At 46.0% G+C, this 6,513-nt stretch overlaps 1 long non-coding RNA gene across 2 annotated transcripts in view; it reads left to right on the top strand.

Moving 5' to 3' along the window:
• LOC116473132 (uncharacterized) overlaps window positions 1-6,513 on the top strand; it is an 81,653-nt gene that overhangs the window by 72,237 nt on the left and 2,903 nt on the right. The window lies entirely within an intron of this gene.

Genomic DNA, 6,513 nt, shown 5'->3' with positions numbered 1-6,513 from the left:
CCTCAGGCAGCCTAGATTTCAGTCCCAGCTCCACCTCTCACTGAACTACAGATGCCCTTGGGCAGGTTGCTAAATGTCTCTGGGCCTGGGTGTCCTCATCAGTGTGACCTGTGCCCTGCCTGCCTCACAACACCAATGAGGCTAAGATGTGCTCCTGAGAACCTCTGCAAACCCTGAGCTACTGAATGTTCTTGGGGTTAATACAAAGAAACCGACATCGACCACCATCTAGCCAAGGGCCCAGATGCCACGCACATAGATATCTGCTCACATGGTCCTTCCAAAGTAGCTGCATTTGGAATATTTCAGTCTCATAAATATTACTCTGCATGCATCTGCTGTAGGGCCCAGACTGGAGCAGCAGGAAAACAGATCTCACTGGCCCTGTCCTGCACCCCATCCCCAGGTCTCACTGGCCCTGTCCCTCACCCCATCCCCAGCATCCTATAAGGATCCCAAGGCTGGGTGTGAGGACCAGATCCTCTTTTTTCCCCTTTTGGTGGAAAGAAAAGTGAGAGGCAGGGTCCTAGGCCTTCTCTCCCCAGTTCTCCTATCCCAGAACATCAGGCACTGGCCAGGCTGAGCCCTGAGGAGAGGGATATTGATCTGGGAGAGAGGTCAGTGTAGTCCCCAGCTGGATCAGGGCTCCATGGGATCTAGCACTTGTTAGGATTAGATACCAGAGGAGGAGTCCTTCACATACACATTTAAAGGCAAGTTTATCAGACGAACAGGGATGCAGGAGGGGTAGCATTAGAAACATCAGGAAAATGTGAAGGACCAGGTGCCCGGTGGTCCCTGGGAGTGAGCTGGATACAGGGGCAGTGGGAAATGAGGCTGGCAGATCTCTGGGTGTTAATCAGGGAGCAGGGAAGGAGTGGTCTGAGCTTAGGCCCCTGAGCGCACCATAGTGAGGGTTCTGGATCCGGATGACTCTTCCAGAGAAGGGAAGAGGAATGTCACAGGGAGAAGACAGCTGAGTCTTGTACTTCTTTCTATGCTCCCCACAAGGAACCCCCTCACCCAGCCCTTGGGGTTTGCTGTAGTTTGGATGCTTGTGTTGCTTCCAAAATTCGTGTTGAAACTGCATCCCCAGTGCAACAGTACTAAGAGGTAGGGCCTTTAGGAGTGATTAGCCCGTGAGGGCTTCTCCCTCATGGGTGGGATCAGTACCTTATAAAAGGGCTAAGGGAACTAGCCAGGCCCTTTTGCCTTTTTACCTTCTGCCATGTGAGGACACAGCCACAGGGTGCCATCTTGGAGGCATAGACTGGGCCCTCACCAGACACCGAACCTGCTGGGGCTTTGATCTTGGACTTCCAGCCTCCGGAATTGTGAGAAACAAATTCCTGTGCTTTATAAATTACCTGGTCTTAGGTGTTTTGCTGTAGCAGTAGGGATGGACTAGGACAGTGTTCTGCTACCTGCATGCTCTGTCTTCCCATCCACCTCACAGATACCTGAGGCTGACCCCCAACCCCTGCACACTTACCTAATCCAAAACTAGCAGGTTTGGGTTTATAGTAGCCTCTCCTCGAATGCATCTAAGACTTATCTGTAAGCTAACCAGGCACATTAGCAGCCCAGAAACAAACAGAGCATGAGGAAGGGAGCAAAAAAGGCTTTGAAACAGTCAGAATAGACATTCTAAAACTCATGCACAAAACCTAAATCTTTGACTTATCAGTGAGCCTTGTGACCCCACTCAGAGCCTGTTTATTTTTGTTTTAGCCAGAGTCTTGTTATTCATATCCCAACTCACAACAAATTAGAAGAGGGGGGCAAAGCTACACAGGGACAGCAAGGAGAATGGCAGCTGATGGGTTGATGGTGAATGAGAGGTCATTAAACCTGGAAAGACCTGGAAAGACAATGTAAAAGATGACTAAGTTGGGGCAAACAGACCTATAAAACTGGGTAGATCAACTCTCAACAAAGGGCATTCTTGAGTAGCAGCCAAGATTCACACAAATACGGATGACCCAGAGTCATCAAGGAAAGATGACTGTGGTCATTATGAGTTTTCTATTTAGAAGGCACGGAGTTTGAAACCCAGGCAGGAAGAGTTTCATGCAAAATGGTCAAACATTTTAGGCAGGTGTTGGCATTCAAAGCTGAGGCCTCAATTATCCAGAATATTCTCTCAGAGAACTTCCGAGAATGAAGGATGTCCTCATGCTGTCAGTCCTACATGAAGTGAGGCCTGTCCTATCCCTGACCCTGTGCAGGGAGCACACATGTCTTTAGTTGTTCATGCCTTGTGGGGAATACAGACAGTCAAAAGACAGGTGCCTTTGACACAAAATAGGTCACGTTTGTCCAACCCTTTCTTCCTTTTAGCTGGATAGCCCAGAGAAAGGATCAATGAAGTCCTTTGTTGGAGAGACTGAGAAAGCTTTATGGGAAAGGGGAATGGTTTCAGCCATGCATAAAAAAGTATAGAAATATAACAGGCCAATAAATGGAAGTTGCCACTGAGGCACCAAGACATAATACACATAAGAAGAACAAAGTTGGAGGTTTCATGCATCCTGATTTCAAAACTCACTACAAAGCTACAGTAATGAAAGCAGTGTGGTACTGGCATAAAGACAATCATATAAACCAATGGAATAGAACAGAGAGCCCAGAAATAAAGTCTCACAGATACAGTCAAATGATTCTTGACAAGAGTGTGAAGACCACTCCATGGGAAAATGACAGCATTTTCAACAAATGATGCTGAGAAAATGGAATATCCCTATGCAAAAGAAAGAAGTTGGACCCTTACATTGTACCATATATGAAAATTAACTCAAGATGGATTGAAGACTTAAATGCAAGAGCTAAGAAAATAAAGCTCTTAGAAGAAAACATAGGGTAAAATCTTCATGCCATTGGGCTTGGCAATAATTTCTTGGTGATGATGCCAAAATCACAGGCAATAAAGGAAAAATAAATAAACTGAACTTCATCAAAATTGAAAACTTCTGAGCATCAAAGGACACTATCAACAGAGTGAAAAGGCAACCCATGGAATGGGAGAAAATATTTACAAATCATACATCTGATAAGGGATTAGTACCTATAATATATGAAGAATTCCAATAAATCAACACAAATGAAACTAACAACCCTACTCAAAAATAAGCAAAGGAGTTGAATAGACAATTCTCCAAAGAAGTTATACAGGTGGCCAAAATGCATATGAAAAGATGTTCAACATCACTAATCATTTATCATTGTGATACAATATCACTTTGTACCCATTTGGATGACTATCATCAATAAAACAGAAAATAACAAGTGTTGACGAGGATGTGGAGACAGTGGAAACCTTGTGCATCATGGGTAGAAATATAGGATGGTGCAGCCTGCATGGAAAACAGTATGGTAGTTCCTCAAAAGATTAAAAATAGAGTTACTATGACCTAGCAATTTCACTTCTGGGCATATATCCAAGAGAATTGAAAACAGAGACTCAAAGAAATATTTGTACACCCATGTTCATAGCAGCATTATTCTTAAGGGCCAAAAGATGCAAACAACCCAAATGTCCATCAACAAATGAAGGGATAAACAAAATGTAGTCAATACATTTAATGGAATATCATTCAGCCTTAATAAGGAATTCAGTGCCGACACATACTACAACAGAGATGAACCTTGACATTATGCTGAATGAAAGAGAATTTTTGAGTGGCAAGAAACAAATACATAAGAAAAGAAATAGAGAGTTTACTAGATTAAAAGTTCACACTGAAACCCTCATCTCTCATAAGCAACAGTCCTTGATCATTGATGCCCAGTCTTGCTGCCTTTTTTCCTTAGAGCCTATAGCTAGGGCTGTCATAATAAGGACCACAAACTGGGTGACTTAAGCAACAGAAACAACGTTCTTGGCTGCCATTCAAGAATGCCCTTTTTTGAGAGCTGATCTACCCTATACGAATGGAACCATATAGCATTTGTGCTTGTCCCAAATGCTGTATGGTTCCATTCACATAGGGAGCCTAGAGTCATCAAAATCATAGACACAGAAGGTAGAATAGTGGCTGCCAGGGATTGGAGGAGGAGGGCTTAGGAGTTATTGTTTAATGGGTACAAAGTTTCAATCTGAGAAGATGAAAAGAGTTATGGAGATAGATGGTGGTAATGATTGCTCAACACAGTGAGTGTACTTCATATTACTGAACTCTATACTGAAAAATGGTAAGTTATACATTATATATATTTAACCACAATAAAATGTATAGAAAAAAAGACATAATATACATACAAATTACAAAATAAAGAGCAGATTTGTAAAGGAAATACTAAGAACTGAATTTGCAATTCCAAAGACTCTATAAGGGGGATACAAAAAGATTTTGTAAACATTTATTTAGACAAATCTTTGTTGCATTTTCCTAATGATGGGGGAAGGGGTGTGGGGCAAGCAGCCTTGAGCTTGCCCCTTGCCCCAAGTGTAGTTTCGGGTCCAGGAGCGTTGGCAGGGAAACGTGGAGAGCTGGGAGGCATGCCCCTCAGTTGGGGCACCGTGGACCAGGGTCAGACTGAAGCCAAAAATACATAAAGGGCAAGAGCCTCTGGCTTCCTCACTGCTTCTCACTCACTTCCTTCCCACTTGAGAACTGTTAAGTCTGGCGTCCAGGAGCTGCGGTTCGAGAAGGGAGGAGGAGTTGTAGGGAGCAGGAATGTTCAGACTCGAGTAGGACGTTCCTAAGAAGGCTCTGGCTCCCGCGCCTGGACAGCATAAGGCTGACTCTTCTCTGTGGATGTCCTGGTGGAGTATGCAGGTGGAGGTACTTGGGAGTCGTTGGTTTGGGATTGGCCTGCCCCCTAGGGGTTGGGCAAAGATTGTGGGAGTGTTTCTTTGGCATGTGTTTATGTGAACTAGATGTGGGCCACGTACATGAAAAAGACAGTGTTGAGATCTTCCATCCTGTTCCATATGCTCCCTAGGGGGATTGGGTCCTCAGCTGACAGGATCTGGAAGTGAACTGCTGGAAGTGTGGAGGCTGTGGAAGAACTGAAGTGGCCCACAGCTTAGGGATGCAGTGCTTAGTGAAGAGTGCACAGGGAAGGTTCCCAGGCTGGGGGAATCCTTCATACTCTACCAGGGCATCCACAGGGAAGATGCCTTATGCTTGATCCAGGCCCATGAGCCAGAGCCTTCATAAGACCATCCTACTAAAGGCAGAACTTTCCTGCTCCCTACAACTCCTCCTCCCTCCTCAAAGGCTGCTCCCAGGGGTCAGACTTAGCAGTTCTCCAGTGGGGAGGAAAAGAGTGAGAAACACGACAAGCTGGATACATTCCCTTTTCCCAAGGTAGGCAGGCCCTGCAGCAGCCCTAGCTGGGGGTGGGAACTGCAGGGAGGAGAAGTCTTACGTTTGCACGAAGATTGAAGTGTTGCATAATCTATGGCCTTGGACATTACAATATCCAAATTGAGACTGTGTTTTCAGACTAAAAGTGATAGCAGGGATTTCTATGGCTTAATTGTAACCAGAAGACAAGGGAAGGATTATATCCATTGAACAAGTTGCTTAAGTCAGTTGATTAAGAAAATTGCTGTTAGGATTACATGCCCTGAGTCCAGTTTACTCCATCTACAGTTCACAGTAAATGGAGGGTCAGGCCCCTACTTATAGATCTGTAGCTCCTATCTCCCATAGGCTTTCCCTCACTGAAGATTCTGGAAACCAGAGTCTTGCTTGGAATCTCAGAGCCAGCAAATCCCACCAGCTTCACAGCCTTGTCTTTCGACCACACTTACATATGAGTTCCTGTGCAAAGCTCAACTCTCTCATCTTCCTGCCCTCATGGGGCTCTGTTTGCCCTGCCCCGTCCAGCTTCCCATTGCCCCTCCTTCTCCATGCTGCAGGGCCCAGGTAAACCACACCTCTCTGTTCTCAAGCTTTCCATCGGCTGACTGTCCACTAACTGTCATGGTGACTAGGTTGTCCTGCAGGCACCTTCTTCCTTGGCAGCTTCTCCCAAAGAGGCTCTTCCCTCTCCATGCCCCCCAGGGTTTGGGTCAGAATTCTCCTGTGCTTCCTGGCTGCTCAACTGAACTCCATGCAGTTCCTAGAGGGGCACACCCTCCCTCACCTTCAGCTCTCTGAGCGCTGTTTCCTCGGAAGCCCGGACTCCTAGCCTGGGAAAATCCACAGCCCCAGTGTACTCCCCATTTATCTCTCTGAATGTGATTATTGACTTGGGGTGCATCTGCCTTAGATGTGAGCCCCTTGAGGGTGGGGCTCACATCTTGTGTGATGCCTACTTGTGTTTGTGCCTACAATGACTGGAGCAAGTCGGTGAATGTAGGTGGTGACTGGCATTTCAGAAAATCCCTCTTGGGGCCAGCCTGGGTGTGGATAAGAAGGAGGCAGCTGATGCAGTAGTTTAGGCAGAGATGGGCGCTGAGCTGAGTGGGTGGAGAGGAGTGTCCTGGCTGTTCTTACTGAACTGGAAGCATGCGGACCTGTGTGGCTTCCCCCACAATTCTTCCCACCTGGGGTCCTGCCC

Source organism: Hylobates moloch, unplaced genomic scaffold (assembly GCF_009828535.3).
Source record: "Hylobates moloch isolate HMO894 unplaced genomic scaffold, HMol_V3 SCAFFOLD_8, whole genome shotgun sequence".
Lineage (NCBI taxonomy): Eukaryota > Metazoa > Chordata > Mammalia > Primates > Hylobatidae > Hylobates > Hylobates moloch.
Note: the sequence above shows the minus strand (reverse complement) of the source record. Positions and strands in the feature narration are given on the sequence as shown.